General features: G+C 40.6%; 1 protein-coding gene across 1 annotated transcript in view; it reads right to left on the reverse strand.

The window, feature by feature from the left end:
* Window positions 1-27,007, reverse strand: part of Lims1 (LIM zinc finger domain containing 1) — a 115,476-nt gene that overhangs the window by 37,215 nt on the left and 51,254 nt on the right. The gene's annotated exons all lie outside the window — the stretch shown is intronic.

A 27,007-nucleotide genomic window follows, 5' to 3' on the forward strand; every position in this document is an offset into this window, starting at 1 on the left:
CTGCAGGTCCTGCCACTACACATGCTCCAGCAGTTCACAGATGAGCTCAGTGCTTCTAGGCATGGGCTGATGCAACAAGGACAGTCACAGTTCCACACCAAGGTTTGGGGTTTTTCTGAGGTTCCATTTTTTATTCCAGTAAGCCATCCCAAAGCAAGGACCCCACGGGACTTGTGAGCAGGCATACTGCTGGGAACCTGAGGTTAACAGGAGAGTCATGAGACCAACACACAAGCAACATACAGTTGAGACTCAAGTACCAGTGAATGATGATACAGAAGAATCAGCAAGCCACTTCTGTCACTTCACATCCTCTATGAAATGGGTGTTGCTCACAAGTAAAAAGACCATGGCCACAAAGAGACTGAGTAATAAGTAAGTGGTGGGGTCCATACTTAAACCTAGGGACTATGCTGTAACTTCCATGAGAGAAAATACCTGAACAGAATCACCAAGAAATAAAGCAAGTGAACTCTAAATCAGTATGTGGTGGGTTCAAAATGGGACCAGAAGCAGGAAATGAGATATTTCTCTACTTTGAATCTAGAGATATCAGAATGATGAAGAACTCAGACTGTAGCCTTAGACCTGCTGAGACCCAAAACTGAGGGATGACAGAACAGGACAATCACTAGTTTCAAGTAGTAAAAAACAGCTTTACCATGTAAATGTTATTCTTTCTATTTGTCTATCTATAAGCCCTCATTACTGGTTTCTATATATCTTTATGTTAGTCTTTCTATTTATCTATCTATATGCTCTCATTTACTGGCAAAGTAAAACAGAAGAAGGACAGGATCAGACAATTTCAGGCTGACAGAGCACATGCCACTGCTTAGTTTCCTGGCTGAAGTAGAGGAAATACAGTAGCAGAGTTGGGAGCTTGATAACAGCATAGCGGCTGTAGTGCCACTGAGTATGTAGCTACTGTGGCCACCAGTAAGCAGGACCGTGCTCTCTACCCATAGGAATCTCGTTACCACCCTTCCTGGCTTGCCTGTTTTTCACCTGTATAAACTGTCATTTGTGGAACTCTGTCATATGTGATGGCTGAAGGCTGGCTTTAAGTCAGTTTCATGACATTGAGATCTGTCAGGTTGCAAACATACATGTGGTTTGCTCTTGTGTTTCTTGTGTTACTGCGTAATATTCAGCAGAATTAAAGTATGTTATGATCAAACCATTCACCCACTGAAGGAAACTTAAGTACTTCCTAGTTTTAGGCTATTACAAATAAAAATTGTATAGAAGCTTCTGCATAAACGTTGATTTATATTTCTCTTGACTAAACACCACAGTGAAACTGTTGAGCGGTATTCCAATCATACTTTAACTGTGAAAGAACTACTAGGAGTGGTGGTACATGCCAGGAATACCAGCACCTGAGAGGCTGAGGTAGCAGGATTTAAGAGTCTAAAGCCAACAAGGGCTACATAGCAATGAAGGACAGCCTGAGTTGCACATAAGATTCTGTCTAAACAAAACAAAGACCAATCCTTTATTTGACAGGGCGGGGGTGTATCTTGGTGGTAAGTCACTTGCCTACCACAAGCAAGGGTTCAGTTTCTCCCACTGAAAACAATTACTGATGCAAGGACATACTACTACAAAATCCTCTACAATCCTCTCTGTGACTTGTCTGATATCTTTGTAATTTGTACCTGATTACTTAAGAGAAATTAAAAAAAAAAAAGAGGAAAAAGTTACATAACAAGTAGCAGGAAAAAAGGCTGGTAAAAAGACCAAACCAACTAGTAAAATCTGGATAATAGAAACTGGCTGTGTACAAAATTTCACTCTCAATCTTAAACCTCAGGCCTTATACAGCTAAAGATAGATAACAAAGTATCAAAACATAGTGGTATGATCCTGTGATGTTATTTGTAGAAGGTGGACCTGCTATCTGCAGCCTAAGACAATCTGCATTCTCCTGGGGGAGGGAGAAAGGAGAACTCCATCTTTTGTATCTCAGTAGTGGAAAGCACATGGCAGCCAAAGAATCACCAAACAGGTGATTCTGTTAAATGGGGTCAGCTACCTGAGAAAAAGAGTTGGTAGAAATGAAAGTTGCAGGAGACCAGAGAATATGGCAAGATAGAAGCTTTTAAAAATCCAACTGACATCAAGATTAAGAAATATAGTAATGATGGTTTAGTATTTTAGCAACTACATGGTCACTTTTAAACTTAAAAAAAATGTTTTTTGTGTGTGGTTTTGCATGTGAGTGCAGTGCCAATAGAGGCCTGGAGAAGGCATCAGACCCCGTGGAGTTGAAGTTACAGGCAGTTATAGACGGCTGGACATGGTGCTGAGATCAGAACCCAGGTCCTCTGGAAGAGCAGCAAAGGCTCTTAACTGCTGAGCCACCTCTTGAGCTCTCACTTTATATCTTTTGAGCTATAATTTTCAGATATTTTCCCAATAAAGATAAATTTTTATGTAGCTTGTATGTGTGTATACACAGTACATTCTCACTGCCGTGGTTGAAAATTAGTTGATGATAAACATACGCATTTATTTCTGGGTTCACTAGTCTGTTCTATTAGTCTATTTTTACGCCAGTACTGTACTTAGGTCACCAGTGCTTCCAGTTCTGTTCTTTCTGCTCAGGATTGCTTTAGCTATTCAAAGTCACTGGGGCTCAATCAAAATTTTAGAAGTACTTTCTCTATTTCTGCAGAGAATGTTACTGGTATTTTTTTCCTGCATATATGTTTATGTATGTTTGGAGGAAGAAAAGGGTGTCACGTCCTCTGGGATGGAGTTACACTTGTGAGTCATCGTGTGAGTACTGGATTGAGCCTGGGTTGTCTGGAAGGGCAGTCAATGATCTTACTCCCTAAGTCATCTCTCTAGGCCCCAACAGTGTTTTGACAGGAATTGAACTGGTTGGTCATAAGGGGTTTTACAAACACTGTAACAATTTGGGGACATATGTCTTTCTAATCTGGGGAACCTCTTATTTTCTTTTATCATTTTTGGTGATTTTCAAAGAGATTATTTCTTTCCATGGTCATGTGGTGGCTAAATTTATTTCCAGATCTTTCTTAACCCTCTCCTTTTTTCCCTACCGTGATTCAGATTGCTTTATTGATTTATTTTCCCTGAAGTTTTTTTATTGATGAACTGGTGAGATGGCTTAATGGGCACCCGATAATCTAAATTTTATTTCCAAAACCTAGATAATGGAACGAGAAAAGCTGTCCTCTGATGTCCACATGTGTACGTGGCATCTGCATATAAGCAAATTTGCATGCACGGGCAGTGCACCCCCCTACTTTTTGTATCTTTTTACTAATTTATCAATACTAAAAGAGTGTGTTGTGTGTGTGTGTGCGTGTGTGTGAATGTGTGCATAGAATCTTTAGGCTTTGCTATACATTAAATCATATTGCTATAAACAGGTAATATAAACCTCTTCCCTATATGCTCATGTGTGTGGAGATGAGAAAACAACTTATAGATAGGAGTCAGTTTTCTCCTACCAACATATGGACTTTGTGGATTGAACTCTGGTCCTCAGGCTTGGCTGCAGATAGATGCCTTTAACCATCTCTTATGCAGAAGTTACTTCAATATAACTGCTTTTTTTAAGCAGTGGTCTTATATGGTATAAAAATATTTCATAACTGTTTTAATCAATCAGTCCAAGATTTACATGTTGTAAGGAAAATTTATGACTGTGACCCTTGGTTTATATTTTTCAGATCACCTTCTTATCTGCATCCCTTTCTCCCCAAGACAGAGTTGCTTTGTGTAGCCCTGACTGTTCTGGACTCACTCTATAGACCAGGTTGGCCTCAGACTTGAAGATCTGCCTGCCTCTGCTTCCCAAGTGCCTGGATTAAAGCCATGTGCCACTACCACCTGGCATTATCTGTTCTTTCTATCACCCAGAAAGATATCAGTTTGTTTGTCTGTTTGAGATGGGGGTCTCTCTATGTAGCCTTGGCTGGCTTGGCACTCAGAGATCCCCCCGCTCTGACTCCAGAGTGCTGAGATCAAAGGTGTACACCATCATTTCACCCCTAGCACTCTAAAATATTAATTATGATCCAGAGAGAAAGGAGGCAAAGGTTCTGAAGAAAGAAAAGAGCTAGATCATTTCCACCACACATTTCTATCACACTGACCTCTTACTAGGAGCTAAGACCCAACCAGCTGATTCTCAGCATAAATACAAGGCAAGGAAATTCTTTGTGAGATTTTTGTTTGTTGTTGAGACAGGGTTTCACTATGTAGACCTGACAGATCTCAACTCACAGCGACTCTCTTGCTTTTGCAGGAATTAAAGAATTAAAGGCACCAAACAATGTTCCCTTGTTTTGGTATTTGAGACAGGGTCCCACTTGATAGCTCAGGCTAACCTAGCATTCAGCAGTAATCCTTTCAGTCTTCTTAGTGTTGGGATCATAAGAGCCTCCATATATTGTTCCAAGGAAATTCTTTGTACCTTATATATCTTCTTATAGAGTAATAACACAGGAGCCAGAGTGAGGATTCAAAGTTAATTAGGAAGCTCGGGACATGCTGTCCTCTACTGAAAAGGTGTCAGGGAACAAGTTTTGGGGTTTTAGGAGTGAGTAACAGTCCAAATGGGTTACCCCCTTTTTAGCAGTTATTCTGATAAGATCTCTAAGCTCATTAAACTAATTGCTCACGTTTTTTTCTCATTCACATCACTAGGATTGCACGACACTCTTACTAGGTGCTCATGTTGCATCCGCATAAGCACATCTGCTGAATGAATAAATAAGTGCATACAAGTCACAGCCTCTGCTTCCCTAAGTATACAATGCAGGCAGGGAAACAGTACTCAACATATAACCGTTTTTGTTGTAAGTAAGCAGAGAGTGAAGGCTTCGTAGTCAGAGCTCATTGTTCTGAATAAGGATCAGTAAGCATGAGGCCAGTGAAAGGTTGGGTGGCATTGTTCTCACCATGTGAGTACGCAGAGGTTCCTTCTCATTTTAGCCAGCACAGAGCAGCAAAAAGAATGTCAACAGAGCAATCTGAGGCCAAACCAACATTACTACTCCGGTTTATACCTACGTCCCTTGTTTTCTGTTTTTAACTTTTCCAAGACTTACTCTCAGAATTACAGATAGTCATTTTGGATTATGATTCAAACCTTCAGAAAAATTTATCCCAAATGTCCTTGAGTGAAGCTGCCACTGCCATTATAGCAGTGTCAAGTCATTAGAATGGGAGGCTCTTTTCTCATAAATACTGAAAGTTCCTGTTTATTGCTTAGGTGATTTTTGTTGGAGAACTAGAGTTATTTGAGATCTTTAAGGGTTTTCCCAGAGATGTTCAATAATCAAATTAAGCTAGCTATTCACCAAAGTGGACATGCATATTTGGAATATCCTCTAGGACAAGTCTAAACTCAAATGTTCTCTTAAGCCACTAAGAATAGAGATTTCTATTCCACGAACACATCAAGACCATTTGCGGGATGTCAAACTTCATCATTTTCCAGAGGATAGAGTTCGGGCCCAGGCTGGTAGTCCCGGTTAATTTAGGGAGGTAGACATAAGTTCAAGTTAAAAGGGAAGAGGAACTTCAGTTGGAAAAACTGCCTCTACCAGATGGCCTGAAGGCAAGCCTGTGGAAGGGCCCAAACAGGGTGCATGGTACCACCCCTGGGCAGATGGTCTTGGGTGGTATAAAAAAGCAGGCAGAGCGCCAGAGAGATCAAGTCAGTAAGCAGCATTTTCCCACAACCTCTGCTTCATTTCCTGCTTCCAGGTTCCTGCTTTGACTTCCTGCTCCCACACTGAAGCTGAAATAAACCCTTTCTTCACCAAATAGCTTTTGGTCACAGTGTTTAATCGCAGTAATAGAAACTTAGCTAAGATACTGGGTGTGCTGAGACCAAACTACACACTAGCGCACTCTAGCACAGCATGCAGACAGCTGCAGAGCTTCTCGTTCCACCAGTCTGCTAACTTCAAAGATACAAACAACCTACTCAGAGATGTCAGACCAAACACTACAGCTGTTCCCAGAGCTTAGATACTTAAAATTTGGCCATATTCATGAGCAGAGTTGCCAAAGCAGCTTTTGGGGGGTGGGAACAGTGCTGAGGATTGAACCTAGGGCCTCATTAAGGCAGGGCTTTTCTACAAAGCCTAGGCTGGCCTGCTAGTCACTCTGTAGCTCAGGCTAGCCTCAACCTCACACCTTGGGCCACCAACCCAGACTAACTGGTGCAGTGAGAGATGCTGTCCTGAGTATGACTTGACTAGTGTGCTCTTGCACTGTCAGCAGCTAGGAGCACTTCAAAAAGACCTGCGGAAGACTGAGCCCCTTAGTTTTCTGCCATAGAAGGGAAAGAGGCTCATGAAGTCTTGTCCCTTTCCCATAAGATTTATAAGCAGGTCAGGCATGGTGGTGCATACCTTTAATCCTAGCAGGGTTATAAGAGATTCTGTCTACACACACACACACACACACACACACACACACACACACAGAGAGAGAGAGAGAGAGAGAGTGAGAGAGAGAGAGAAACAGAGAGAGAGAGAAACAGAGAGAGAGAGAAACAGAGAGAGAGAGAAACAGAGAGAGAATAAAGTTTTTAAGCAGTGAGGACTGTTAGGAGGAGGGTCTCATGAGCAACCCTCCCTGCCCCCAACAAAATGGACAGATAACTGCTGTATTGGAGAAAAGAGATTTTTTTCTTCAATGGTGTAGCTGCTCATAAATTGTTCCTGCTCCTAAAAGTAACCCTTCAACTATACTCCCTTAAGTAACTCCCAATTAAAGTCATTATTTTATCAAGCTAGTATTTGAATAGAATCTTTTCTTTGGTCTGTCCTTGTGCCCTATCTGGCGGTAAATAGATGTCTCCTCTACAAAGTTCACACAACAACCTGTCTCAAAAGTCAAGGTGGGGGCTAGGAAAATGGTTCATGGTTAAAGCACTTGCTAGGCAAACACTGAATGTGAAGACAGAGTTCAGATCCTCAAAATCCACATAAATGATTGTTGTAGAATATTATTTTAAGGTGTGTTAGGGCCTAGCAATAGGTGCTGTATCAGGTCCTGATTGTGCCTAGCCAATGAGGGGCGACCACATAAAGTCAATGGATAGGAACATCTGGGTGCTGGGAGGGTATATAAGCCACCCCCCCCCATGTTTAACAAACAAGTCTGCTGCACACCTTCTACCTGACTCCCAGTGGCTGAGCCATTGACACTGAGCCTTTTCATCTCCTCCCCCAGGAAGATGTTAGGGCCCAGCTACAAATGATGACTGGTTGTGGCAGCCTGTCTGTAATTCCAGCCTCAGAACACAGAGGCAAGGGATCTCCAGAGCATGCTGGCCAGCAAGACTAGTCATGTCAACAAGCTCTGGGTTTAAGTGAGAGATCCTGCCTCAAAAAGTGATAGAGGGGGGCTGAAGAGATGGCTCAGTGGTTAAGCGCACTGACTGCTCCTCCAGAGGACCCGGGTTCAATTCCCAGCACCCACATGGCAGCTCACAGCTGTCTGTAGCTCCAGTTCAAGAGAATCTGACATCGTTATACCAATGTGCATGAAATGAAGTTAAATAAAGTTTTTTTAAAAAAAAAAAAGTGATAGAGGATGATGCCTAACATCATCCTTGGGCCTCCACACACATGCTCAGCCACAAACATTTACATACCCATGCGCACACACATGCATAAAAGAAAAACAAAACCAAGGACAATAAATTCCGAGAAATGACCTCAGAGCTGGCCATTGACCTCCACACACCTGTGCAGACATGTGTATCACCCTACCATGAACATGCAAACACACCTGCACATACACAAAAGAAATTGGACCTTATAGTGAAAATATAGCTTTTACATGATCATTCCTCTATTCATACATAAACTATTGTGACATGTATGGTATTTACATTATATTCAGTAGCATAGTATAGAGATGATTTAAAATAAAAGATTTGAGGAAAGTTCTATGCAAGTATCAGGTCATTTTCTAAGGGGCTCAAGCAAGCATAGATTTTGCTATCACCTGGACAGAATGGTAGAGGTAGAGCTGCAGGTTCAGGAAGTGTTCTGGAATCAATTCCCAACCACACTGTGACCGCAGAATGGGAGAGAAAAAAAAATGCTGTATTTCACAAAAGATTTATAAAATCCATCAATAAACCAAGAACTCAGCAACAACTACCACCAGAATGAAGCTTCTTCAACTGCTACCAAAGATTTCTGTGTCATACTGGGGTATTCAAATCACTAATGTGGCTTAATTAAATTACCATTTGGCAATTCTCTGTTTCATGTAAGTGGAAAATTTCATCTGATTTTCATCAGACTACTAAAAACAAAGCAACTATGACTTGTAAGTGAGATAATGGAGATGGAAAATTCTTTCCCATTTCAGTCTGTAGGACAAATGTAATGCTTTCTTTCAAGACAATAAGGAAGTAGACAAAGATCAACCAGAAAGAGATGAATTTTTGGTTAATATGCCATTTTGCAATGCCTGTTAAAATTGCTTCCTAACTGTATAGGACAAACAAAATTCATGAGCATAAACAAGAGTGAAAAGGCAGTTAACAAACATTTTCTTAAACTAGCTTAAATTGAGTAACAACATATAAGTCTGTACTAGTGTTGTTTATTGGGATTATTAAAAGGAGGTAAAAGCACTTTAACTTTATTGTATGGGGGGTGTTTTTAAACAGGGTTTCTCTGTGTAGCAAGAGCTACCTTGGAACTAGCTTGGAACTCAGAGATTTGCCTGTCTCTGACTTTATTATATCTTAACTATAAACAGAGATAAAGTTAAAAAATCATTTAAAAACATGAAATATCTGGATTAAAGTACCAGCTGCCACCTTGCACCACCAATATCCTATGCTAGGATGCCTGGTGCGAGGCTATTTACATATAATTACTCCTAAGAATTGACTACAGAAATAAAATATATAAAATAAAGGAGCTCTCTTTGATGTCAGAGATTGTATATATATATAGTACCACATACAGACCTTATGAAGTTTAAAGAAATATTAATAAGAAAGTGAGTGTGATACTATCCAATCCGGATACTTTTTAGGAAGCAAACTAGTAGATGCACACTTAGTCCTAAAACCAACAATTCAAATGCAGTAAATCTAGCACAAGCAGACGAGGCACAAACCTTCCTCTGGTGTCTGCAGAAGAGGGAAGCCACTGAGAAACCACAGGGAGGATGCAGCAAGGGGCTGCCAAAGGTCTGTCATACAGGACCACACGTGCCTGCTCCCAAAAGCAGAAATGTTCTGCCCCAAACTGACAATCAATACTTTAGCTACTCGATCTTAACCAGTTTAACACATATTGAGAGTCTACGTTGGGGTCTATTTCTCATGAAGCATCTCTCTCTGAGTGAACTCTAAAAGTTTCTCAACATGCTCACACAACAAAAACCTATCCACAAAAGATTTGAGTGTAAAAGATATCCTAGCTGGGGAGAGTGAAGGAGAGAGCCTGAAAGAAGCTCATTCTTCTTCTCCATGACCTTCTCTGACATTAACATTCTGAAAACGGTGTAAAGAGAAAATAGCAGCCCCTACAACGCCACAAAACAGCAGAGCTAACCAGCTGCCAGCCCTAGCTACCCTTGTGTCTATAATGACACAATCTTATCATATAGGTAACTCAGCGTAAAAGGGAGACGAGAGTATCTGGGAGGCTGCTGAATGTGTAGAAAAGGTCATAACCATTAATGACAGCACACTGAGAAAGGCCATCAATAACTGGCAGCCTGGGCCAGGATGAGTAGTCTGCACATTTCATGTTGTAAGCTGGATTTGCCCTTCCTTATCACCCAACAATAATATAGGTTAGAGAAAATGTACCATTGTCGAAGAGTCACTATTATTCCCCTCAGCTAGAGACTCTGCATCCCATTCAATGAGCCTGATGTTGGGAAGACTGAACACTGCTCTGTATGCAAGTGTCTCGGAGTCGGACTGCTCAGTCTCTTACCCTTCAAAGCTTGGAGCACCCTCTCAGTAATTCATCAATTATTCTGCTAAGAGGCAGAGGGCCAATAGTCAGGGCACTGCCCTTGCTGACACCCAGACAGTTCAAGGTCTTTAGCAAGATCATACTTAAATACAACCACTGCAGTGAACTCCTTAGGCCCCCACACCAAGTTCCTCTCATTAAAGTTGGAGTGTTGGTGAACTTAAACAATTCTTTAAACTTCCCTCAGAGGTTAGGAGGCTTTGTTCTGGTTTTTCAAATATGGTTCCTGGAAAATATCCCTCTCATGTTTCCTTTACTGCTCATCACGTCTTTTAATTCTTACCATAATGCATTAATATATTCTTACTCTAAACATCTTTTTAGAAAGATACAACGCCACATTTGAGAAAGCTCCAAATATAGAAGAACAGTATTTTTAGCTGTGTTGACCTAAGAGATGCCCCAGTTACCAGGGAAACCTTTCAGTGCATCTAGGAGCTCTTTATATGGTGATGGTGACCAGAGCTCCAGACTGCCAGGCTCTAAGGTACATTCTTATTTAGTTCCTACTCAGCAGAGTTTTCTCATACAAGTGCCAGTTACACCGGGACAGGAAGTCAGTGGAAGTTTTATTCTTGACTACGCTTAATATGAGCCCTATTTCACCGATAAGGAAAAAAGAAAACAATAAATTTTTAAGTACAGAAGGACAGAAGTAAAACACTTCATTCAAGTCAAAGATTCTTCTGGTTAAAATCCATATGCCTCTCATTGTCAGTTACTTTTTGGACGTAGAATATGCACACACACATGCCTTTGAATACGTTGGCCAGAATACAGAGGAATTGAAAACTTTTTTTTTGCTGAAGCTGAAATGGTTTCTTTCTTTCATGAGTTTTAAATTTTGTGATGTGCACAGAAAGGTGGACTATTTTAGCTGCCATGACTCATATTTCATCATAACTGTGATAAAGATGATGTGGAAAGGACATAACAAGACTCCAGGAGTCTGATGTTGACCAGATGGTGCAACTATTCTGACAACCAGTCCCTAGCTGGGCTGCAGTCTCTCTAAGATTCTTCAAATACCCTTTGTTCTAGCCCCTGAAAGCAGGTCACATGGTTACATATGAAGGGTCTTTGTTCAAAAAAGATTCTTTCACTCTTCTATAACCCTGGCAACTCCCGCCCTTCTGGGCAGTGAAATACTGATGAAGCACAATAAAGTCTTTAAAGCAGCACACAATCCCTGTCAATAGAGGGCACTGGAGAGATGCTACAGGGTTTGGTTCCCTGGGCCTGCAGAGAGAGCAGTCACAAATAACCAGACTCCAGTGTGCAGCTCCTGCAGGGCATGGCAGCCATCAGCATTTGCAATAGTGTGTTGGGCTCCTGTGGTACAAGGTAACCAGAAGTATCCATTCCTCTGTGGCAGAGCTGATCCTGAGCAAATGAAAGCAGGAGAACTGGCCCCACCCCTCGCTCATTGCTACAAGAGGTGAACAGGTTAGGCAAGGCTGGAGAGCTCACCCTAGTGGTGAGGACAAGAGAGAATTGGTCCAGTTTTACAGCCTGTCCCAACTATGATCAGCATGTTAAGGGACCTGACCCATAGACACAAAGCTTCAGGATCTCTACAACACAGGGCAACAGGATATCCAAGAAGAGTGCTCGTGACAGCCCAGCATTGATAACGTAGTAGATACCAGAGGCCTCGAATCAGACCAATGACTCTGCAATGAACACTTGCAAGTAAAGATACAAAGGGGTTTATGGCGTGACTCACTGTGTCACACTGCAGATTTTAAGTTTTTTCTCTTTTTAAAATTTTTTCCTTTTTTCTCTTAAATTTTGTTTTATTGGGAGGGAATGTGAGGATGTGAAGGGATGGGGAAATAAATGGGATCAAGACCAAAATGATGTAAAAGATACATGGAATTTAAAAAGAGAGAGAGAGCTGGTCTAGAGAGATGGTATGAGAAACAGTTGTTTTCTATCAAAGGTATCTAACCTGACAAGAGTCCTCCCTTCTAAATGAGTAGAGGACCAGAGTTTGGTCTCCAGCACCTACCTACATGAAGCTTCAGATCCAGAGGATTCAATGCCCTTCTTGCTTCTATAGGCAAGGGTATACATTCACACAGACATACATAAAAATAAAACTGAAGAAGTTATTCTCAGACATTAAGCTTTACTTTTAAAAAGCATGCATTTTCCTTCCTGATTGGATAAAGACCAAGAGAGGAAGCCTGTAGTCAAAATCCTGTAGTTGAAGCTCTCAAATTTTTAGGCTCCTTCCCCAACATGAGGAACTTGTCTCACTTAGAAACTTAAAACAGCCTTATTTGCTGCTGAAACTAGGAAGAGGTGGGAGGAGTATGTAGCCAAACTAAGTACAGCCCAAGGAAACAGAGTCTTCAGAGGACACATAAAAAGAAAACAGCTGAGGAACTTGAGGTCTCCAGTGAGTTCCCTTTGCTTCAGCAGATGAGGAAGCACGCTGCCAGGGTGGACAGACTCCAGGACAGGGGGTGGGGAAACCGGCCCTATGCGCAATGTGGAAGACGATATAACAACAATCTAGGCTACTTGCTATGAAGTAAGCTTTTATGAGATGACATATCACACCTCATCTTTCCTCCCCACCATCTATCGACCTCTCTCTGGTTCCCACAGACAAAATCAAATCCAACAACGAGCAGAATGAATTAACCTCAGTCTCTAAAGAGGGCAGTTGCCTTAGAACTGAATCAAACTTTACTTTCTTTTTTCTTTTACCTACAATTTAGCAGGATATCCAGCCTGAAATAAGACAGTGACTCAAGTGTCCTCCTAAGAACTCGGTTCAGTACGCTTCCTTCTGTCCATGCTGGTGTAAGTCCTTGAGGATACTGCTCCTTCCTTCTAGCCACAGAAGTGGTGACAGCTAGTACACAGTTCCCACCTCAATCATAAACCTGTAAGGACAGTGTGCAACGGAGAATTCAGCAAACGACCAAGAAAAGGGTACCATGGAGCCCAGGAAGATTATTAATACTCAGTTAATTTTATAACTGAGCTATGAACACATATAGGTACCATGTGGGTTACATTTTTGTGCACACTTCTTTTTTATTTTCTTTTGTTTTTACAGACAGGGTTTCTCTGAAGCTTTGGAGCCTGTCCTGGAACTTGCTTTGTAGACCAGGCTGGTCTTGAACTCACAGAGATCCGCTTGCCTCTCCCTCCTCAGTATTGGGATTAAACGTGTGTGCCACCACCGCCCGGCTGTGCACACGTCTTAACACTGCTTAAAGAATGCCTAAGAAACCAAGAGTTTCACACCTGCAATCTCAGTGCTCAGGAGGCAGAAAGAGGCTGAAGGATCAGTGAAGGTTCAAGGCCGGCCTCATCAACACAGTCAGTTCTAGGAAAGCCATGGCTACATAAGCAAGAGCAAGAATTGCTCTAAAAAAAAAAAGTGAGCCGGGCGGTGGTGGCGCACGCCTTTAATCCCAGCACTTGGGAGGCAGAGGCAGGCGGATCTTTGTGAGTTCGAGACCAGCCTGGTCTACAAGAGCTAGTTCCAGGACAGGCTCCAAAACCACAGAGAAACCCTGTCTCGAAAAACTTAAAAAAAAAAAAAAAAAGTGAAATTAAATTTATTTGCCTTTTATAAATGTAACTGTTATTAGGGATTTTAGTTCAAGATAACAAACACACTTAAATGGTCTGTGGTCTGTAGCCTACCCAGTCCTTCTACTTGAACCTTGAATCAAGCATTAGTGAAAACAATTTTTTTTACAGCATTTCATAGATAAGAAAGCAAGAATGTGATAAAAACTAACTTGGCATAATGTCAGATGACTATTCTAGGAAAACAGAGAGAGAAGATGTGTTAATTGGGGGTTCTGTTGCTGTGATAAAACACCAAGACCAAAAGCAACGTGGGAAGGAAAAATGTTTATTGCTGCTTACAACTCAGGTCAGTCATACTCCATCACTGAGGAACATCTGGGCAGGACCTAGAAGCAGAGGCCATGCAGGAATGTTGCTTACCGGCTTACTCCTCAGGGCTTGATCAATTTATTTTCTTATAGAACCCAGGACCCAGAGATAGCACCTCTCATATCAATCATCAATCAAAAATATGCCCCTCAGACTTGCCTACAAGGCAATCTGATGGAGGTATTTTCTCTATTGAGGTTCCCCAGACTGCTCTAGCTTATGTCAGAGTGACAATGAAACCAACCAAGCCCGAAGACCAATTTTCCAAGAGATTAGAGCCTATCAATAAATCATACTATGAACCACTGAATGTTTCAACTATACTAATAAAATGATATGGGCTGAAATGGAAGTGAAAATGCTGTCCATCTCTAATGATAGGTATCTATGCTGGCTGTACCATAAGTCAGTACTTTATAGCTAGAACTGCAACTTAGTAGCAAAAGGGGCTCTAAATTTGGTCCCCAGCACCACAAAACAGAAGTAAAATAAAAGTAGATGAGCTAGGTGTCATGGTGTATAATACAATCGCAGCACTAACTAGGAAACAAGAAGAACATGAATTGGAGGCAAACCTATGCTAAATAATGAGTTCCAGGCCAGTCAGTCAGGGCTACATAGTAAGACCCTGTCTCAAAAAGCTATTTCTCCTGCCCCCAAGTAAATGACTTTTACCCTTTTAAAAGCAATAGTCCTTCTATGGATGACAATACTTATCTAATATATTAGATGGAATGACCACATGATTGTTTTCAGAGATAAGTTATCTATAAATGTTTGCTGAAATATAGGAGATCATTCTGTTAAATGAAACAATCTAGAAAGGTATGTACCACATGCTTTTCTCCCATGTGCAGAAGGGCCCAGATTTAAATACACACATGCACGCATGCATAGCTCATGAAACTACAAAGAGGATCATAAGAGGGAAGGAAAAGATCTTAAGGGAGGGTAACAGAATTAGAAATGGGGACTATCTGTGGGAAGGCAGGGAACCAACCAGTGTGGTAAGTGGAAGGGCAGAGGGGGAGGACAAATTAGAATAAGGTATAATAACATGTATGTATAAAAATGCCACAATGAATTCTTCATATGAATTTCAAATTAAAAAAACTTTAAAGTCTAAATTTAATTTGAATTTTCTTTAAAGACACAAAAAAACCCTATTAAAGGACTTACTAATAGTGAGTTAAGATGCAGGCAAAAATAAGAGGAAAGAAGAATAAGAAGTAATTCAAAAGGTAAAAAACATAAAGTCTAATTTTACATTGCTGTCATGATTACATATTTATTTCTCACATGATAGGTTAGCCTGCTTCCTGGAATGGAGGAGAAGGAAAATCACCTGATATACTTTATTAATCTGAGCACAAATGCTATCAGAAATACAGTATTGTTCTGGCTCATGCTGCAATGTCAGTGCTTTCTCACCCAGAAATCAATATGTCACTAACTCTGCAGGTGCAGACCTCCAAGTACAATATATGTAAACACTGATTTATAAACTGCTTATATAAACAGACTTTAACAGGTCAAGTTACCTTCTGTCATGCCTGGTATTTTCATTTGGATCGAGGCAACACAAGCCATTATCATTAGTCATATTTTGGTTCTACAGTTTTATGTACATTCCCTCTCGATCTGGCAACGCCAAGGAAACGAAACAAAACCAGGCTTTTCTCTGGCTCCTTCACCATTACTAACTGGATAAGGAAGGTTTATCAGAACACACAGAGCTACACTCAATGACCTACATTCTTGCTTCTCTTGCAGTACCACACTAGCAGACCTGAGAAGTTAGGACAGGTGGAATGGTGTGCAAGCCCTGAAATACAAATTATCTGGGCCAAAAAGTAATGCCTAAACTTTGGAACTACTAGGCAATTTGCCATTCAATAACAGTAACTAATAACTGCTTAGACACTCCTACTACTGATCACTATGGCAGAACAGTATATTTTAATTGTTTATCTGTTTTTGTTTTTTCCTGTTATTAGATAATATGTTGAGAACATAACCCCAATTACACGGAAGCAGAAGCTTTAATAAATGTAGACTGAATCAAAAGTGCCTAGACCAATGTATAGTAAGTCACAACACTCGCAACCTAAAATAGCTTTGTTTTTAACCTAGATTTTTTTTTTCTGGCAAATACCTATGAAGAACAGGTAGAAAATACTTTAAGATAAATCACCCACAGGCTAAGACTTTAGCTTTCACTTTTATGTTCAATGGTAAATTTTAACTTTTAAGATACAATCGAAAAGAAAAAAAGATACAATCAAGAAAAAAAACGAAAAAAAAAAAGATACAATCGGGTATACCCAGGACTTCCAGGTAGCCAATCCTGTTTAAAAGACTGAGGCAAGGGTCTCTCTCTCTCCCTCTCCCTCTCCCTCTCCCTGCCCCCTAAGCTGGAAGCCTGAAAGCCCCACCAATCTTCCTTCTCTAGCCCTGCCTGCTCAGAGCTGGGTTCCCAGTGTTTGAGAGATGCGCAGCTTGTTACATGGAGCTGAGATCAACTCTATTCCTCATAACTGTGCAGAAACACTCTTAACATTCATCTCTTTCTCCAACCCCGCAGATCTTTTTTATTCTTTTTTTCTTTTTTTTTTTTAATATTTCTTTATCTATTTTGTTATATACTGTCTGTGTGTATGTCTGCAGGCCAGAAGAGGGCACCAGACCTCATTACAGATGGTTGTGAGCCACCATGTGGTTGCTGGGAATTGAACTCAGGACCTTTGAAAGAGCAGGCAATGCTCTTAACCGCTGAGCCATCTCTCCAGCCCCCACGCAGATCTTATTTTAAAACCCAAGCAAGGGTACAGAGTCTTCTGGTAAGGGCCCACTGTGAGCACGGCCACTGTTGGCTGCAGTCCTGGGTCTAAACCACAATTGCTCAAAAATTACCAGTCTACGTGTTTAAATTCTTTTTCCCTTCTTTGTGGTAAGGAAGAGACTTGTTACAGGATTATTGCAAAGATCCAACGAGAAGGCACTGCTCCATCATTAGAAAACAGTAAGTGGCGCAAAAGGCTAAGCAGGTTTGAAAAAATATTGAATTTACATTTCTACACAGTATTACTTAGTAATTATGTTGCACAGCAGTAGTTATTGAACTCAGAGCCTTAGGCCCAGATATATGTGCTACAAAGTACATGAAGTGAAAACAACAAGAGGGGTCAGAAAATGCATTTATAATTTTGGCAAGTTAACAACAGAATAGAACTGCTGATGAAATAATGTTTTTATCATTATTAGAACTGGTGGAGAAGTGGAAACTCTAGACCCTTTATACACTACTTGTGTGAATCTGTTCTGAGCCAGTTCTGAAAAAATAACATATACACTTAGTCTAACAATCTAGCTTATCCAAAGTGAAACAAGCATGCATCCTTATAAGGATGCATACATGAATTTCATTAGCAGTTTTATTTGAAATAGCCAAAGACTGGAAATAAATTCAATGTCAAACTCAAAATAAATACTCTGTTCATAGAGTATAAACTACGATAATAAAATGGAATCAATTATTGATAACTGTACCAAAACAAATGCATCTAAAAATAATTATGCTAAGTAATCAAAACAAAACAAAAATATGGGGCAAGTGAGATGATTCAGTTGGTTAAAAGCACTTGCTGCTCTTGCAGAAGACCTGGGTTCAGTTCCCAGTACCCACATGGCAGCTAACTGTAACACGCCAGTGCTGGGGGAGCCGATGTTCTTTTGGCTTCCAAGGGCACCAGGCATTCATGCTGTGCACAGATAAACATGCAGGCAAAACACTCAAACACTCAAAATAATTTTTTTTTTTTGATTTTTCGAGACAGGGTTTCTCCGTAGCTTTTGGTTCCTGTCCTGGAACTAGCTCTTGTAGACCAGGCTGGCCTCGAACTCACAGAGATCCGCCTGCCTCTGCCTCCCGAGTGCTGGGATTAAAGGCGTGCGCCACCACCGCCCGGCTCAAAATAAGTTTTTAAAAACAAAAAGAATATAAATTCTAAAACCTGCAAACTAATCCAGTGACAAAAATTGGATTAAAGGTCGACTAGGCATACAGGAAAGAAGAGGGAGACGGGAAGAACTATACAGATGTGAGGATGCACTGTGGACTGTACTGATGTGCCAGTGTATATATATTTATCAATATTGATCAGATTGGACAAAAGACTTATGTACTTTACTGAGATTCAATATAATGACTTTTTTAAAAAAAAGTGTGGTGGAATGACCTTTAACCCTATCTACTACTGTATGAGATCACTGCTGTGGGCTGAACTGTGTCCCCATAAAATGTCACGTATGCTGTTCTCTGTTAACTTTACAGTTCATGGGGTGGTGGTGGTTCACATCTATAACCCCAGCATTTGAGAGGTCAAGGTAAAAGACTGCCATAAGTTAAGAGTCCAACCTAGACTACATAGTGAGATCTAAGACAGTTGGAAACACATACTAAGACCTTGTCTCAAAAAACTTACAAAAGAATACCCTTCACATATTCACTGTGCTCCTAAACTACAGGAATATGAATTTCAAATATGCATAAAGCTAAATAGCAGGTAGGAGTGAGTAGGGCAGAAGCATAAGTACAGGAAAGAGAGGCAAAGATCAGGGTCATCTCAGCAATAGGCCAGGGATCAGGTGTACTTCTATAAAGGGCCAGATAGGGAATTTTTGTCTTTGTGGGCCATGCCAATGTGTATCATGATGTAACTGCCAGTTTAACACAAAACTGCCACAGATAACACAAAGAAACAAGCACAGCTGTGCCCCAATAAAACTATATACAGATACTGTAATATGAATTTCATGTTATCTTTACATAAAGATTATTTTTATTAATTTTTAATCACTAGAAAATTTAAAATATCTCTATGTGGTGCTTATAAAATTAGGCAGTGGGGCTGGGCGGTGGTGGCGCACGCCTTTAATCCCAGCATTCGGGAGGCAGAGGCAGGTGGATCTCTGTGAGTTCAAGACCAGCCTGGTCTACAGAGCTAGTTCCAGGACAGGCTCCAAAGCCACAGAGAAACCCTGTCTCAAAAATCCAAAAAAAAAAAAATTAGGCAGCGGGTCAGATTTGGCCTGAGGGTCATAGTTCACTAACACACTAAAATGTTTTAAAGTAGGTACTAAAGTGATGAATTTTGATTTGTCCCTAAATCAGTTATTTACTCATCTCTTATATTTGAGGGAAAGCAAACATGACTTTGAATATTTTAAAGAGATTTGCTCAGATGTGTTGATGATCTGGGTTTCCTAAAAGCAAATAAAAAACACAGTTTAGGTGGGAAAATAGAGTAAAGAGGAGCTAAGAAAGTATATATACATAAGGATTTTGTAAATGCTATTCAGGGATAATTTTTTTTTTTTTCTGGGAAAAAGAGGTCAGTGCCCTCAAACTCAGAATGACTTCTAAGCTTCCTGAATCTCCAAGGCTCAAACATGGTTAGGAATATTCCAGGTATAAAGTGGGCATAAAATAACTTCCAGGCCCTGGGCGCGGTGGCTCACACCTCCAACCTTGGCAGAGGAGGCAGAGAAGGCAATCTATGAGTTCTAGGCCAGTCTGGTCTACTGAGTAAGTTCCAGCCAGACAAGGCTACGTAGCAACACTCTCTCAAAAGAACACAACAAAACAAAGGAAAAAGGAACTTTCAGGTCATATTTAATAGATTAAAACAAAGTCTATAAAGCCAAATACTATGTGACCCTTTAGTGTCTTTTATAAACAATATCAAGTTTAAAGGTATATCCCTTTTCATGTGTGTTATAGAATCATTCAAAACATTGTATTTTAAATTTCAGATCAGTCTTTTTTTTAAAAACATTTATTTTATTTATTTATTATGTATACAATATTCTGTCTGCGTGTATGCCTACAGGCCAGAAAAGGGCACCAGACCTCATAACAGATGGTTGTGAGCCATCATGTAGTTGCTGGGAATTGAACTCAGGACCTTTGGAAGAGCAGGCAATGCTCTTAACCACTGAGCCATCTCTCCAGCCCCTCAGATCAGTCTTTTCTTTAAAATTAAAAGAAAAGTGTTTTCTGGCAGTGGCCTTTGCCCTTCCTAGTCTTCGACAAATCTGTTAAGAGTTCACATACATGCTCAGAAAAGGAACATGGCAGCAAAAAGTTAAAAGTATGAATGGGCTTTGTGCAAGAGTGAGATAACATGAAAGATACCGGGTACTTTATGTACTCAAACCATGAGTGCTCATAGGGAAAACATCTGTTGATCCTATGCTAAAAGATGCTCCCTGAATAGAGAGGTTATGTCCTATGCATTCCCGAACCTTTACCTGGCACATTAGGCACTCAATTAAAAGTAGATAAATGATGCTTTAACCTCTTGACACTATTATCACTCTGTACTATCTGAACTATTCCCAAGACAAGGTTTGCCTCACAGAGATGGCTGTGAGGACTTTTATAACGGTAAATGCTAGACACTGTTGGTAGTTGTTTTTCATCCACACTTAGAACTGAGGCACTGAAACTTGGGGGCACCCAACTTCAAATTCATTACTCTCCTGACTCTTCTTAGCTAAGAAAGATGTGTTAATATTAAAATATAACTAGAGGGGAACCTCACCTCTCTAAACAGAGTTTACAAGTCCCTGGGAAAACTATACCTTTGTAAATATGGAAAGTGATTCTCCAGTCTCGGGAGACAAGAGGACAGAAACACAGCCACTGTTGTTACCACTGGGAACTACATCACCAGAATGGGGAGAAAAACATTTTTTTTTAATCAATTGTAACAAACAGCATTTAACAATTACTTCTTTTCATTTAAATTCTAGGGCTAAACATGTAGTTTCAAAGATCCCTGTAACTATATAAATAAACTACCTAGTAGGGCATGTAAGTAATTTTATTCATGGGTACTTTAGATCTGAAAATAAGTATGAGGGTTACTTTAATATATTTTACATATCTTAAATTTTTTTAACAAGAAATTCTAGGAGTCTCCAATCTGAAAATAAAATTTTGCGGGGTTTTTTTTTTTTTTTTTTGCTGACTTCACTCTTGGATTCTGAGTGTACAAATCTAGACCGGTGGCACGGCTCATTGACTGAGTACTTGCCTAGCATGTGTGAAGCCCTGGGTTGGACTGCCCTTCTCAAAGGGAGAGATCAAAAGTAAAATATATTTCAAACTCTGAAGTCTTTAAATTCTGTTTAATCTGATAAATTCCAAATTACCACAGTAAACGTTGCCAAGAGTCACTTTCCATTGTAGGAATGAAAGCATCAGCAACAGTTCTTCAGTGTGCAATATGCTCATCAAAACTGATGAAAGCCAGTAATGTTCAAGTAAGTGTCTCTCTCCTGTGATATAGCTAGCCACAATAAAACAGAAATTCAGGGACTTTTAAAAGCTTGCAATTGTTCCCTGTCAAAAGGAATAGCTACAAGGAACAGATAGCACTCTGCCATCAATAAGAATATTCTAATACTAAGTTCAAAAACAAACTAAAACTTAGATAGAGCAAATTATTTTTCCAAACACTTCTCTTTACCCACTTTCTGTCAGCAGGAAAATAGGAGCTCTTTCTATCTAGGAAAAAGAAAATCCAAATCCTCTTTCACAGTAACACAGGGGCTTAATGCTCTGGGGACTTTCAGAACATCGTATCTAAAGGAACTTTTGCCAGTTACAGCAAAAACTGTAATTATTTTTGTTTTAGATAAACTAACTTGAAACTAAAACAGCTTATCTTTTGTTAATTTAGTCTCCAGATTTTTGATGTCCTTCATTCCTAAACTGCGGTCAGCAGTCCCACAACATTCCTTAGCTACATCACTTCAGTAACAAAGAATCCCAGGAACCCCTCCCAGCCCCCGACACCAAACACTACCTACCAACTACCTGCCACACACTCAAAGTCAAATTCCTCACAGAAATCTGCTCTGATATACCCACAGGGAAAATCAGTTCCTTCCAGCTGAAAAGTTACTCTGGATGCAACCAAAGATGCACCAGCTGCCTAGGTGTGGAGAAGAGCTAACGGTGGACAGGCTTGTGTGGCTTGGAAAGATTGGGAAAGGACTCCAGTGCCACGAGGCTCTTTCCCAAAGAACACTGCATCCACTAGGGTGTGGATCCCTGCTCCAAGCCTCAGGAACCTTGCCCCTTGGACAACCCTGACTGCACTCACCTCAGCTCTTCCTCAGGCAGCCCATTTACTCTTAGACTGTCAGGACGATCTCGCCTTCTCCGGTAGAGGCCCGACTGTGAAAGCTCCTTCAGCTGTAATGCACTCATAGTTTCTCTGTACAGCAATTACGGATACTTTAGAGCGCTTATGCTAGGTGAATGTTGCCAGCTCAAAAAGGCAGTGTCCTCCGCAGAAGGACCTCAGCACACCTGACTCCGGGTTAGAAAAACTCCAGGCAAAGCAGGCCAGGCCAGTCGGCTGAAACAGCTTCCTGTTTCTTTGGTACACACCCTCCCTGTAAGACATGACTTGCCTTATCTCTGGGCCCTGTACCTAGGGAAGGGGGAGTCAGTGACCCACATAGCCCACGTGGTCACCAATAAGCAAATTTCTTATGAATAATCACACCAATTCCTTTATAAAAAATCTCTCCAAGATTTTTCCAAATTAAAGATGGGGGGAAAAAATCTAGCAAAGTAATGCTTGAAGAAGGGTCCAGCCCTGTTTTATGTGCCAGGAAATCCATTAACATTTCACAGACAGCTGTCAGTACAGAGAAGTGCCTGGTCATCAGTAGCTCTTTGGGACATTTTCCCTAAAGAAAAAAAAAAAGGGCAGAATTCCAAAGGAAGCAGTCCAATTCCTTCCTCTCTCTCACCATTCTAAATGTTCCTTAGAGAAGTGTCGAGTCCACCCTCTCCCCTTAAATATTTCTAAAATATTCATAAAAGGGAGGAAGAGTGTTTCTTCTGCTAAATTCTGCTAGATGACTTTCTGATTCTGTGCCTACTTTCTGAATAATCACAACTTACAGTCACCTCTGCTGGGTAACACTTATCTCAGGTTGCCTGCCTACAGGTGCCAATATTTATCTACGTATCTGATCTTGGAAAGGAAGGAAAAGGGGCTGCAGATGACAGAGGACACAGAAATGCTGTGTCACCTGCTCCAATGGTTGCGGTATACCAGGCAGAGCGCTACCCACCAGGCCAATTAAGTCCCTCTCTGGACCTGCACCACAGCACAGGCTGGCTGCTGGCTAGTTGATAGCCAAAAGCTTGATTTGTGGTTCTAGTAATTATTCTTTGGGCAATTTGTACCATTCTTTTGCTTTTAGAATCCTCTTCACAAGAATACAGAAAGGAAGCTGGAGAGTGTAGCTCACTGGAGAGTGTATTCATATCATGTTCAAGGCCCCAGGTTTAAAACTAAGCACCACCCAAAAAGAAAGAAAACACATTTCTATAGCATAATATAACTAGTACTTTAAAAAGAGGTTTTTTTTTTTTTAAACTGATGCCACATACTGACAAGGAAACAGAGCTGGTGATTACTGAAATTTACTTACACAGGAAACAGAACTGTGTGGGATGGATCCTGTACCGATGAGTCTGTGGTTAAAAGGATGTGAAGACAGTAACAAACAAAAGTTCCAAGCCCTGTAACAAACAAGCTACGACAGCAGTTGCTCTCTGACATTTCAAATGGCTGAGCTGACAAGTAGGAATTTTAGTAAATCAATGTTTATGCTGCAATGAAACTGCTACAAAGAATAAAATTAAATTCTGAGCCTTTTGCTGCTTTTGGGGGGCATGGAGTGGTTTAAAGCAGGCTTTCTCTGTGTAACAATTCTAGCTGTCCTAGAACTTGCTTTGTAGACCAGGCTGGCCTCAAACTCAGAGATCTGCCCTCTTGTGCCTCCTGGAATTAAAGGCATGTGCCAGCACCGCTTGGCTGATGGTTCTTTAAACCACTGTCTTGGTGAAGACAGACAGACGAAGGAGGGAAGGAAGAAAGGAGGGGGAAGGGGAGACACTTTACCTTTCTCCTTCACCCTGAATACACAGAGCTAGGTAAGAATACACAGGCACTCCAAAACTTTGAAAAAAAATTTATACAAACATTTGCAAAATACACTACTGACTAGCATCCTGTCTGTAACCAGCACTGGCTCCACACCACTACCAGGTAGGAGTGCATACCCACAGTGCACAATAGAGTAGTACAAGCAGAAGATCTTGAATTTTTTTAAGTTTTGTTGTTGTTTTGTTTCTAGAGACAAGGTCTTACTATGTTGGCGTTCCTGATTTAGAACTTGCTACACAAACCAGGCTAGCTTCAAAATCATAGAGACCTGCCTGCCTCTGTCTCCCAAGTCAGGAATCAAAGTGTATATATTACTATGTCCAGCCCCCTTTTTATTTATTGAGACAGGATTTCATGTATCTTAGGCTGGTCCTCAACTCACTAGATAGACAAAGATATCTTTGAATGCCTTATTCTCCACCCTCAGGTGGACTATAAGGGTGTTCCAACTACTCCTAGTTGCCTGGTTTATACAATGCTGAGGACTCTTGAATGTTAAACAAGCATTTTACCAGTCCCAGTCCTTTGACCTGAGCTCTATGCCCCCAGACTCCAGTTCTTTTTATTCTTCAAATATACTTTTCCATAGAAAGTTACCAACTGTGTCTAATTTTTATCTTCAGATTTAGTTCAAAAGAGTCTTCAGTTTCAAACAACTGTCTTTCCATAATTTTTACAGTATAGAGAGGACAGGCAAGTGCTTTGACTACATGACTAAACAGATCTTTCCATTTCTGTATTAAGATTTTGACTGCCAGCTCAGCCTTGCATTCAGTGCAGGATTCACACCCCTGGTTTTCACGTGGCCTAACCACTGTATAATACCCATTACTGGAGACTTTGCCTATCTTTGGACACTTGGAGTAGTGACCAGTTCATAAGATTTCTAGGTCTCTCCTATTCCTAGTGGTTACAAAGAACAATGGTACCCAAGTTGTTGGTTTCCCACAGTTTTCCAGCCTGCATCTACCCTTGCGCAGCTGGTAGTTGTATAAGCCTCACTACAACTTTCCATACCATTCTGTCCTTTCTCGCTTGTTGACTCTGGCATGAAATAGAAATCTGCTCCAATTTAATATCAACTGCAAAGCTGATAATTTCTTCTGTAAGTTTAAACTTCAGTTTAAACTTCTGACTGAAATGATTAAATACAAAGTTCTATTGAGTGCTCTGCAAGATCTTTCTCCTCTCAGGCTAACAACTACCCAATAGTTTTTCTATTTTCTAGGATTCGGGGACTTTTTGTGATTCTGATAAAGTTAATAATTCTCTCACAGAAAATACATGTGGGGGGCTGGAGAGATGGCTCAGAGGTTAAGAACACTGACTGCTCTTCCAGAGGTCCTGAGTTCAATTCCCAGTAACCATATGGTGGCTCACAACCATCAGTAATGAGATCTGGTGCTCTCTTCTGGCCTGATGGCATACATGCAGGAAGAACCCTGTATACATAATTAATAAACAAGTCTTTAAAAAAAAAAAGAAAATACATGTGAACCCTACATTTTACATCAGCGTTAGAAAACTGACAGACCCCTTTAAAAGTCCACAGATAATTCTTTAGATCTTCCCTGAGCATCTATTTCTCCCTTTCCAAATACCTCCAATCAGTGTGTGCATTCTAAGTGTCACAGTGTGTGCTCGTCTGGACCTAGCTGCCCAGCAGCAGGCTATGCACTGTTTGGGAAAGTTCCTCTTGTCTGCTCTAAATTTCTCTCAGTCACCAACCTTCTTATCTATTCAAACTATCTTTTAAAATGCAGGTCGATTACTTATTGACCCTTCTTAAAAACCTTTCCATGGCTCCACTGCCTTTATAACAGTATAAACAAAGAGAATGAGGTGTGCCATCTGGTGCCAGTAGAGCCTGGCTCCAAGGCCCCTAGCCTTCTGGATTCCAGGCAGTTGCTAGGACAGACTATTCTCATTTCCTGGTTTCTGCCAATGCAGACTGTAAGTCTAGAAGGATTCTTGCAGGGTTTGCTCTTAGTCACCCCGCTATGTCTTGGGCAAAGACAGGATGCCTTTCTAGACCTCCCTGGCCAGTCAATCCCCTCTGTTCTATGGACTCCTGTGCTCCCTCTGTGATGGAAACAACACAGTCTCACTACTGACTGTTAAGTTGTTTCTTGAGACAGGATACTATGTAGCTCAGACTGTCCTCAAACTCATGGCAGACACCTGTCTGTCTCCTTAGAGTTCTGGATGTTTTGCTCTTAACATTCCACATTATCTAAGTGAAATTTAAAATTGTCATTTATTTTTTATTTCATGTGCATAAGTGTTTTACCTACATATATCTTTATCTATCTATCTATCTATCTTTCAATGTATGTATATCACATGCATGCCTGTGCTCATGGAAGCCAGAATAAGGTATCTGATCCCCTGGAACTGTAATTACAGGTGATTTAAACCACCATGTAGGTGTTGGGAAATAAACCTGGGTCTTCTGTTAAGAGCAGTAAATGCTCTTTAACTGCTGAACCATTGCTCTAGACCCTTCTAAATGAGATTGTTAAAGACATACTAAGTAGTCTACAGTTTTAGAATGGACTTCATGAAATTTCAGAGCTTATAAAAACTGTAGATTTGAAGACAGCCTTCCACAAGTATAAAAACTTATGGGCAAATTAGCCTAAATGTTCACCTAAACTTGTCAAAGTATAGTTTTCAGCAGCCTGTTACAAGTAATCACTTCAGGAACAGGAGGGTAAAGAAATCTAACTGAACCTCAACCACCTAAATCTCGTGTTTCTGAGTCACCTATTTCTTCTCGCAGTTAACAAGAGCCACAAAACAGCCTCCATGCAGAATCGTAATTAACCAAGGCTCATTACCAGAATCGTCTATGCTAGGTCCAGAAGGTCTATAAACTGGATGAATAGCTGTGCAATCTCAGACCATTAACCTCTATATATGATATGTAACGAGAAGAATTTTGTTTTATAACTGTCTTTGGATTCGACCGAAAATGATCCCTTTTTAGCTTAAGTTTTTCATAGATAGTAGTTTACAGGGAGA

The sequence above is a fragment of the Microtus oregoni genome, unplaced genomic scaffold (assembly GCF_018167655.1).
Source record: "Microtus oregoni isolate MIOR12 unplaced genomic scaffold, Mior012 000007F_ref0000211, whole genome shotgun sequence".
In the NCBI taxonomy this organism is placed as follows: domain Eukaryota; kingdom Metazoa; phylum Chordata; class Mammalia; order Rodentia; family Cricetidae; genus Microtus; species Microtus oregoni.